Raw genomic sequence first — 11,558 nt, forward strand, 5'->3', positions numbered from 1 at the left:
AAAGCATCTGTTGCTGCTGCTAAGTCGATTCAATAGTGTCCGACTCTGTGCGACTCCATAGACGGCAGCCCACCAGGCTGCCCGGTCCCTGGGATTCTCCAGGCGAGGACACTGGAGTGGGTTGCCATTTCCTTCTCCAACAACAAACTCTGGAAAATTCTTAAGGAGAAGGGAATACCACCTGACCTGCCTCTTGAGAAACATATGCAGGTCAGGAAGCAACAGTTAGAACTGGACATGGAACAACAGACTGGTTCCAAATAGGGAAAGGAGTATGTCAAGGCTGTATATTGTCACTCTGCTTATTTAACTTCTATGCAGAGTACATCATGAGAAACACTGGGCTGGAAGAAGCACAAGCTGGAATCAAGATTGCCGGGAGAAATATCAGTAACTTCAGAAATGCAGATGACACCACCCTTATGGCAGAAAGTGAAGAAGAACTAAAGAGCCTCTTGATGAAAGTGAAAGAGGAGGGTGAAAAAGTTGGCTTAAAACTCAACATTCAGAAAATTAAGATCATGGCATCCAGTCCCATCACTTCATGGCAAATAGATGGGGAAACAGTGGAAACAGTGACAGTCTTTATTTTGGGGGGCTCCAAAATCACTGCAGATGGTAACTGCAGCCATGAATTAAAAGACACTTGCTCCTTGGAAGAAAAGTTATGACCAACCTAGACAGCATATTAAAAAGCAGAGACATTACTTTGCCAACAGAAGTCCGTCTAGTCAAAGCTATGGTTTTTCACTTTCATCCAGAGGCTCTTTAGTAAGTTTCTTAAAATGTAGGTTATTATTGTTTGCTTTTCCATGTCATATATTTAACATATACACGCAATATCCTTGATTCATACTTTTATTTTTTGTATGTGCCCATGAACAATATATGGCATTATTTTATGAACTTTCAAAACTTACTGAAATATGATATGGTTGTCTTTGAGACCCATTGACATCGAAAGATAACACATAGCTCTTTCCTCTTCAGAGCTGAATAGTGTTCTGCCAAGGGGACATAATACTTTGCTAATATAGATAATACTAAAGAGAACATCTTCTTGCATATCTTTTTGTGTACATCTCATCCCAAGTGTGCAAGCATTTTGCAAGGAGGTGCCTGAGATGTGGAGCTGCTGGTTTGCTGGTTGTCCTCTCACCCAGCCTCCCTCCTGGTATGGCCGCTCGGTCCTGAGATGCTGATCCCCGTGGACTGTGCTGCCTAGAGCCTTCTCCCTGGGTATGGCCAACGGGGGTGCTGGCAGGAGGCTAGAGGGCGGCACAGAGGGGTCTGGATCGTTTCCCCCTTGCTTCAGCGTTGCATGTCCTGGCAGTTGCCCCACTTTTCAATTATTTTAGTTTTTAGTGGATATATACTGTATATTTTTATTTAACTTTATTGCTAAATATATTAATACTATTCAAAATGGAATTAAAATTTGTTTTCCAACCAATAGTTTCTATGATATAGAAATACAATTACTTTTTGTAGAGACCTTCTATCCTTTGGTATTGCTAAAGTTGTTATTCTAGTAGTTTGTTTTATAGATCTTAGGGTTTTTTGAAATAAAGGAACATGTTATCTTTGAATAAAGACAATTTTACTGTCTCCTTTCTTATCTTTATGCCTTGTATTTATTATTTTTTCTTGTCTTATTACACATTTAGGTTCTAGCTAGAACCTCCAGTACAATGATGAAAAGAAGTTGTGAAAGTACATATCTTTACCTATTTCTGGTTTTAGTGTGAACATATTTGAGATAACACACAGATCAGGTTATCAAAGCAGACATACCAAATCAGAAATGTTAAAAAGTATTAAGCTTTATTAATAAATTAAAGGCTGTGCAAAGTCACTTCAGTCATGTCCACCTCTTTGCAATTCCATAGACTGTCGCCTGCCAGACTCCTCTATCCATGGGATTTCCCAGGCAAGAATACTGGAGTGGGTTGCCATTTCTAGAAGTAGTCAAATTACAAGAATGAAGCAAGAACAGATTCAGAAACATTGACAGAATTCTCTAGGTCTTTTCTTGCCATACCAGATTTTCTCCTATGTTTTTTAAAGTAATAAGTGCCCTTCACATTACTTACACGTAAGTGAGCCATTTAAGTTGCAAAATATTTGCAAATACTTTTTCCCATTCTGTGGATTATCTTTTTGTTTATGGTTTCTTTTGCTGTGCAAATTGTTTTTTGCCCCCTTTGTTTCTTCTTCTTTTGTTTTTTTGGCCTTATAGTTTATGGGATCCTAATTAAGTAAAATTGCTCAGTAGTGTCTGACTCTTTGTGACTCCATGGACTGTAGCCTACCAGGCTCTTCCCTCCATGGGACTCTCCAGGCAAGAGTACTGGAGTGGGTTGCCATTTACCTTCTCCAGGGGAACTTCCCAACCCAGGGATTGAACCTGGGTCTCCCGCATTCCAGGCAGACGCTTTAACCTCTGAGCCACCAGGGAAGCCCTATGGGATCCTAGTTCCCTGATAAAGGGATTAAACCTGGGCCCTTGACAATGAAAGCATGGAGTCCTAACCACTGGACCACCAGGACATTCTCTGCTGTGCAAAAGCTTTTAAATTTGATTGTGGGAGACTCAGATTCAATTATGGAGTTGCAAAGAGTCAGGCATGACTGAGTGACTAATACTCTTCTTTAACTGAAGGATTTTGGCTCAAGTGGTAAAGAACCTGCCTACAGATGCAGGAGATGCAGGTTCAATCCCTGGGTCAGGAAGATCCCCTGGAGGAGGTAATGGCAATGACTCCAGTATTCTTGTCTGGAAAATTCCATGGACAGAGGAGCCTGGTGGACTGTGGTCCATTGGGTCACAAAAGAGTTGGACATGACTGAGCATGCATGCACACAGTAGTTTTATTATGAATTGTGGTGAATTGTTTCCAAATACTTTTTGTGCAGTTGTTGATATGATCAAGTAATTTTCTCACTTAATTTGTTAATGTGGCAAATTATATTGGTTTTCAAATATTGCATCAGCATTGCATCCCTAGGGTAAATCCTACTGAGTCATGAGATACTTACCATTATATCTATCTATTTATCTAGCTATATGTCAATTTTGTCAATTGTTTTTTTTGTCACACATTTTGTCAATTGTTTTTTCATTTATTTAAAATTGTGATAAATGCACATAACATAAAATTCACTATCATAACTACTTTTAAATATACAGTACAGTGATGTAACTATTAACACATTTTTGTGCAACAGATATCTAGAACTTTTTCATCTTGCAAAACTGAAAGTCTGTACTCATTAAAAATCAGCTCCCCATTTCCTTCTTCCTCTCAGCTCCTGGTAACCGCATTCTACTTTTTGTTTCTATGTATTTGACTACTTTAGATATATTTCTTACCAGTGGGATCATGAATTATTTTATTTGTATTTTTTTGACTGGCTTATTTCACTTAGCATTAAGTTCTCCAGATTCATCCATGTCATACAGTGTGACAGAATTTCATGACTTTAATAAAGCTGAATAATATTCCATTGTATGGATATACCACATTTTCTTTATCTCTTCATTTACTGATGGGCATTTAGATTACTTCCACCTCTTGACTATTGTAAACAGTGCTGCAATGAATATGGATGTGCAAATATCTCTTCAAGGTCCTGTTTTCAATTATTTTGTGTCTATACCAAGAAATGAGTTTGCTGGATCATATGTGTGCTCAGTTGCTCAGTTTGCAACGCTATCGATTGTCACCCTCCAAACCCCTCTGTCCATGGAATTTTTCAGGCAAGAATACTGGAATGGGTTGCCATTTCCTTCTCCAGGGGATGTTCCCAACCCAGGGATTGAACTTGTGTCTCCAAGGTCTCATGTATTGGCAGGCAGATTCTTTACCACTGAGCCACCTGGGAAGCTCTGGATCATATGGTAACTCTACTTTTAATTATTGGAGCAAACCCCATACTGTTTACCATACCAGCCAAACTTTTTTTCAGTTCAGTTCAGCCGCTCAGTCGTGTCTGACTCTTTGTGACCTCATGGACTACAGCACTCCAGGCTTCCCTATCAATCACTAACTCCCAGAGCTTGTTCAAACTGATGTCCATTGAGTCGGTGATGCCATGCAACCATCTCATCCCCTGTTGTCCCCTTCTCCTCCTGCCTTCACTCTTTGCCAGCATTAGAGTCTTTTCCAATGAGTCAGTTTTTCACATCATGTGGCCAAAGTATTGGAGCTTCAGTTTCAGCATCAGTCTTTCCAATGAATATTCAGGACTGATTTCCTTGAGGATTGACTGGTTGGATCTCCTTGCAGTCCAAGGGACTTTCAAGAGTCTTTTCCAACACCACAATTCAAGAGCGTCAATATTTCAGTGCTCAGCTTTCTTTATGGTCCAAACCTTTTTACATTCCCACAAACAGTGCACAGTGTTCCAATTCCTTTACATTCTCACCAGCATTTGCTATTTCTATGTTTTAGATAGTGAGTGTAGTAATGGGTGTGAGATTTTGACTGGGATCTCCATGATGATTAGTGATATTGATGATTAGTGATGTTCCCATATGCTTGTTGACCTTTTATATATATTCTTTGTAGAAATGTCTATTCAAGTCCCATGCCCATTTTAAAATCAGGTTATTTGCTGTTGTTATTATTGTTGCATTGTAGTTTTATGTATAATCTGGATGTTTGCTTCTGACCAGGTACACATGGTTTGCAAATATTTTCTCCCATTCTGTAGGTTTCCCTTTTACTCTGTTATTCCTTCCTTTGTTGCATAGGACTTTTTAGGTTTGATGTAGTCACATTTGTTTTTACTTTTGTTACTGTTTATGGTGTCATATCCAAGAAACCATTGTCAAATCCAATGTCATGAAGCTTTTCTATTATGTTTTCTTCCAGGAATTTTATAGTTTTAGATCTTATGTTTAGTTCTATAATCTGTTTTGAGTTAATTTTTTTATTTGGTCTAAGATGAGGGTCCAACTTCATTCTTTTCTGTCTGAATACCCAGTTTTCCAAACACCAGTTGTGTTTCTATACAGTAACAATGAAAAATTGAGAAGGAAACTAGGAAAGCAATCTCATTTATAATAGTACCAAAAAGAGTAAAATAATTAAGATAAATCTTAGCCAAAGATGTAAAAGACCTGTACAATGAAAATGACAAAATATTGCTAACAAAAATCAAAGAAGATACAAATAAATAGAAAGACATCTTGTATCTTATGAATTGGATGACACAATACTGTTAAAATGTCCATACTACTCATAATGATCTACAGGTTCAATAAATACAATCTCTGTCAAAATCCCAATGGCATTTTTTGCAGAAGTAGGAAAAAAAAGCTAAAATTCATAAGAAATCTCAAGGGATCCCAAATAGTTGAAAGAATCTTGAAAAAGAAGAAAAGTTGGAGGCCCTACTCTTCCTGATTTCAAAACATACTACAAAGTAACAGTAATTAAAACAGTGTGGTACTGGCATAAAGATGGATATACAGACCAGTGTAGCAGAATTGAGAGCCCACCAATAAAGCTTTGCAGAGATAATCAAATGACCTTCAAAAAGAAAACCAAGACTATACACTGGAGAAGGGACATTTACATGAAAGGTCATTTTCATGAAATATCTTTTTCTAATATTTCACTTTTAGCTGGTGTGTTTACTTGGATCTAAAATAAGTCTGTTATAGAAAGTGTAGAAATAGATCTTGTTTTTTTAATCCATTCAGCCAATCTATATATTAATTGCCTTTTTAAAATTAATTCTTTTTGCTTTAAAATAGTTTCTGGCTTATAGAAAATACACAAAGATAGTAAAGAGAATTCTCCTATATTCCACTCTCAGTTACTTCTGTTGCTAAGAACTTACATTAATACAATTTATATATTTCAAATATATTTGTACAAAGAATGAACCAATATTAGTATACATTATTAGTAAATAATGTTCATATCCATTTAAATTTCTTCAGGTTTTACCTTTTGTAAGTTTTCAGTCCCAGGATCCCATCCAGGATTCCTAATCCCTCATGTGTTCTTAAACTCTTATAGGCTGTGACAGTTTCTCAGACTTTCTTGTTGTTGTTGTTTTGTTTTTAAAATTTTTATTGGAGTATAGTTGCTTTACAATGTTGTATTCGTTTTTACTGTATAGTTTTGTGTACTGGTCAGGTATTTTTCAGAATGTTACTTTGACTTTGTCTGATATTTTTCTCCTGATTAGACTGTGGTTGCTGGCTTTTGGAAAGAATACCATAAAGTGCCATTCTTAGTACATGATATCAAGGGTGAGTGCTATCAATCAATAGGACTTGTCATGGATGATGATAAACTTGATCACCTGGCTAAGGTAGTATTTATCAGATTTCTCCATTGTAAATTACTCATTCCACCACCCACACTTTCCATAAAGTACTCTTAGAATGGAAGTTAACCATGTACAGTCCAAGCTTAAGTAATGATGAGTTGTGATGAACCTTTTTTGAGGGTGGAGTATCTATATAAATTATTGGGAATTCTTCTGTATGTGAAATTTATTCTCTATTATATATTTATATCAATGTGTACTTGTGAATATTTATCTTATACTTTTGATTGTATTTTCTTGTTAAAATTGTTATATTCAGTTGGCTTTTATGTCCCTTTAACATACCTCCACTGTTGTTGTTCAGTTGCTAAGTTGTATCTCACTCTTTGCGACCCCATGGACTGCAGAACGCCAGGCTTACCTGTCAATCACCAACTCCCAGAGCTTACTCAAACTCATGTCCATCAAGTTGGTGATGCCACTCAACCATCTCATCCTCTGTCACCCCCCTCTCCTCTTGCCTTCAATCTTTCCCAGCATCAGGGTCTTTTCCAGTGAATCAGTTCTTCACATCAGGTGGCCAAAGTATTAGAGCTTTAGCTTCAGCATCAGTCCTTCTAATGAATATTCAGGACTGATTTCCTTTAGGGTTGACTGGTTTGATCTCCTTGCAGCCTAAGGGACTCTCAAGAGTCTTCTCTAATACCACAATTCAAAAGCATCAATTTTCAAGTGCTCAGCTTTCTTTATGGTCCAGCTCTCACATCCATACATGACTACTGGAAAAACCCCATAGCTTTGACTAGACAGACCTTTGTCAGCAAAGTGATGTCTCTGCCTTTTAATATGCTGTCTAGGTTGGTCATAGCTTTTCTTCCAAGGAGCAAGCATCTTTTAATTTCATGGCTGCTGTCACCATATGCAGTGATTCTGAAGCCCAAGAAGATAAAGTCTGTCATTGTTTCCATTGTTTCCCCATCTATTTGCTGTGAAGTGATGGGACTGGATGCCATGATCTTAGTTTTCTGAGTGTTGAGTTTTAAGCCAACTTTTTCACTCTCCTCTTTCACTTTCATCAAGAGGCTTTTTAGTTTCTCTTCACTTTCTGCTATAAGGGTGGTGTCATCTGCATATCTGAGGTTATTGATATTTCTCCTGGCAATCTTGATTCCAGCTTGTGCTTCATCCAGCCTGGCATTTTGCATGATGTACTCTGCATATAAGTTAAATAAGCAAGGTGACAGTATACAGCCTTGATGTATTCCTTTCCCAATTTGGAATCAGTTTGTTGTTCTATGTCGGGTTCTAACTCTTGCTTCTTGACCTGCATACAGATTTCTCAAGAGGCAGGTAAGTGGTTTTGGTATTCCCATCTCTTTCAGAATTTTCCACAGTTTGTTGTGATCCACACAGTCAAAGGCTTTGGCATAGTGAATAAAGCAGAAGGAGAGGTTTTACTGGAACTGTCTTGCTTTTTCGATGCAGATGTTGGCAATTTGATCTCTGGTTCTTCTGCCTTTTCTATAACCAGCTTGAATATCTGGAAGTTCACAGTTCACATACTGTTGAAGCCTGGCTTGGAGAATTTTGAGCATAACTTTGCTAGCATGTGAGATGAGTGCAATTGTGCGGTAGTTTGAGCATTCTTTGGCATTACTTTTCTTTGGGATTGGAATGAAAACTGACCTTTTCCAGTCCTGTGGCCACTGCCGAATTTTACAAATTTGCTGGCATGTTGAGTGCAGCACTTTCATAGCATCACCTCGTAGGACTTGAAATAGCTCAGCTGGAATTCCATCACTTCTACTAGCTTTGTTCGTAGTGATGCTTCCTAAGGCCCACTTGACTTCAGACTCCAGGATGTCTTAACTTTTAGGTTGTGCATTTTTTTCACTTGACAGAAACAAGCTTGTTTGTTGTTGAATTTCCTCCTAGCATGCTTACATTTCCGTTTGCTGTTGTTATTGTTAACTCAGTTACTATTTGTCCATTTAATTTCTCTCATCTGAAATTTTGTTGGCATCCTCTTCGCTCATATTTTTTTCTGTTCTTTTTATCCTATGTTTTTGTCTTTTCAATTCCCTCATTGTTATTATAGTGGAGTTTCCAGAGGAATCAAATATAAGTTCCTGTTTAGCCATGTTTTAATTGGAAGTCTTATTTCAGTGGTACATATGTTTTATATTTTTACTAAGTATTGTGAAATTGCTTTACAAAATGCTGCACTGATGTTCCTGTTGGGTTGATCTCAACCTATCCATAGTGATGATACTTTCTAGAAATGGCAGAGGGCACTCCTCTGGGCTACTTGTAAGCCTCACAGACATTTCCCCAACTGAAGCCAATGCTGAGACTGTACCAGGGCTTGTGATTCTTATGATTACAAGACATACCTTAGCAACCACTGTAAGAGAACTTTGAAAAGCAAGGTTTATTACTCATATGTCCTGGAGGTACAAGCCATACCCTGGACCAGTTAGCAAGGTCCTGGGGGTAGGGAGAGAGAGGATAAATGTGTCGGTCTGGGACTCTTTCTGCTTTTATTGGGATTGATGAGGTGGTGCATGGGGCTTTGAGGGTTCACTCCTTATTGGTGAAATTAAAACAGAAGAACAGGAATTAAAGCACAGGAAGGGAAAAGCAAGCAGTGGGTCAAAGAGTCAGTTATCTAGGCCCACCAGAACTTTCCAGAAAGGGGTACATGTTGGTGGGGCAGCCTGGCTCTTTATCTAGTGGTGTAGATGGCAATGTGCTTTTTTCTGACATGGATGTCTTTGAAATGGGTGCCTCAGCAATCAAAAACTTAATGTTAGGCATTAACATTATAGTAAAAAAGCTAACTGTCGGGTACCTGTACTACAGGGTTCCAACTAATAGCTGAAACTTCCCCAAACCCACTTAATAAGTCATCTGTCCTTTCCCAGGGAAACTACCTCTATTTCTACTGTGTTCACTTACCCATTCAACAGGTTAGTTACTGTTTCACTACTACACGAATAACCTAGAATAGCATCCTAAAGAAAAGAGTCTCCTGAGACACCTGTATATGGGTTAAGAAGCAACAGTCAGATCCAAACACAGAACAACAGACTGGTTCAGAATTGGGAGAGGAGTATGTGAAGGCTATACACTGTCACCCTGCTTATTTAATTATATGCAGAGTGCATCATGTGAAATGCCATGCGGGATGAATCACAAGCTAGAATCAAGATTGCTGGGAGAATTAACAACCTCGGATATGCAGATGATACCACCCTAATGGCAGAAAGCAAAGAGGAACTAAAGAGCCTCTTGATGAGAGTGAAGGAGGAGAGTGAAGAAGTCAACTGGGAACTCAGCATTCAAAAAACTCAGATCATGGCATCTGGTCCCATCACTTCATGGCAAATAGAATGGGAAAAAGTGTAAACATTGGCAGATTTTCTTTTCTTGGACTCAAAAATCACTGTGGACAAGGATTGCAGCCATGAAATTAAGGAACGCGTGATCCTTGAAAGGAAAGCTATGATGAAACTAGACAGCATATTAAAAAGCAGAGACATCAGTTTGCCAACAGAAGTCCATATAGTCAAAGCTGTGGTTTTTCCAGTAGTCACATACTGATGGGAGAGTTGGACCATAAATAAGGCTGAGTGCCAAAGAATGGATGCTTTTGAATTGTGGTGTTGGACTCTTGAGAGTCCCTTTGCAAGGAAATCAAACCAGTCAATCCTAAAGGAAGTTGACCCTGAATAGTCTTTGGAAAGACTGATGCTGAAGCTGAACCGGCAATACTTTGGCCACCTGATGAGAAGAGCTGACTCATTGGAAAAGACCCTGATGCTGGGAAAGATTGAAGACAGGAGAAGTGGGTGGTGGAGGATGAGATAGTTGGATGGTATCATTGACTTGATGGGCATGAATTTGAGCAAACTCCTGGAGACAGTGAAGGACAAGGAAGCTTTGCATGCTACAGTCTGTGTGGTCTCAAAGAGTCCAACATGACTGAGTGACTGAACAACAACAAAGATAAGAATACTCAAAAATCAACTGATGAGGTTTTTGTGATTCTAAAACTTGCAGTTTAGGCCATCATTTTTTAACTCTCTGCTTGGACATCTCTCCTGGGCAGTTTTCCATGATTACACCCAGGCCTACCAGTGCAGTGGTTCAAGGAAGACAATGACCAAATCTACTCTGCACTGCGTGATTCTAACTACGCTGTGTATCTTGCCTGCCAGGCTTTTAACCCTCCAGCACAGAGATTAGGTCTTTTTGGCCTTTATCTCTCAAATCTAACATGTCAAAAATTGTTCTAGAAAATTTCTCATAAATTAACTCTAACTATGATTTCAAAAAGGCTTTGAGAGATAATAGAGCATGAATCAAACAAAATTAAACTATATTTTGAGCTTAATACCCAATTACAGATATGACATTTAATTACATATTTGCTTTCATTTACATTAGGAGGCCTTACAAATAGCTGTGAAAAGAAGAGAAGTGAAAAGTGAAGGAGGAAAGGAAAGATATAAGCATCTGAATGCAGAGTTCCAAAGAATAGCAAGAAGAGATAAGAAAGCCTTCCTCAGCGATCAGTGCAAAGAAATAGAGGAAAGCAACAGAATGGGAAAGACTAGCGATCTCTTCACGAAAATTAAAGACACCAAGGGAAAATTTCATGCAATGATGGGCTCGATAAAGGACAGAAATGGTATGGACCTAACAGAAGCAGAAGATATTAAGAAGAGGTGGCAAGAATACACAGAAGAACGATACAAAAAAGATCTTCAAGACCAAGATAATCATGATGGTGTGATCACTCACCTAGAGCCAGACATCCTGGAATGTGAAGTCAAGTGGGCCTTAGAAAGCATCACTACAAACAAAGCTAGTAGAGGTGATGGAATTCCAGTGGAGCTATTTCAAATCCTAAAAGATGATGCTGTGAAATTGCTGCATTCAATATGCCAGCAAATTTGGAAAACTTAGCAGTGGCCACAGGACTGGAAAAGGTCAGTTTTCATTCCAATCCCAAAGAAAGGCAATGCCAAAGAATGCTGAAACTACCGCACAATTGCACTCATCTCACACGCTAGCAAAGTAATGCTCAAAATTCTCCAAGCCAGGCTTCAGCAATATGTGAACCGTGAACTCCCAGATGTTCAAGCTGGTTTTAGTAAAGGCAGAGGAACCAGAGATCAATTTGCCAACATCTGATGAATCATGGAAAAAGCAAGAGAGTTCCAGAAAAACCTCTCCTTCTGCTTTATTGACTATGCCAAAGCCTT

The 11,558-nt window shown here is 38.6% G+C and overlaps 1 non-coding gene across 1 annotated transcript; it reads right to left on the reverse strand.

Annotated features, from left to right (window-relative positions):
* Positions 1-2,386: 2,386 nt before the first annotated feature.
* On the reverse strand, positions 2,387-2,458 carry TRNAS-GGA (transfer RNA serine (anticodon GGA)). Its single transcript has one exon. It is a non-coding gene; the product is annotated as a tRNA-Ser (tRNA).
* Between the last annotated feature and the right edge of the window lie 9,100 nt (positions 2,459-11,558).

This window comes from Ovis aries, chromosome 6 (assembly GCF_016772045.2).
Source record: "Ovis aries strain OAR_USU_Benz2616 breed Rambouillet chromosome 6, ARS-UI_Ramb_v3.0, whole genome shotgun sequence".
Lineage (NCBI taxonomy): Eukaryota > Metazoa > Chordata > Mammalia > Artiodactyla > Bovidae > Ovis > Ovis aries.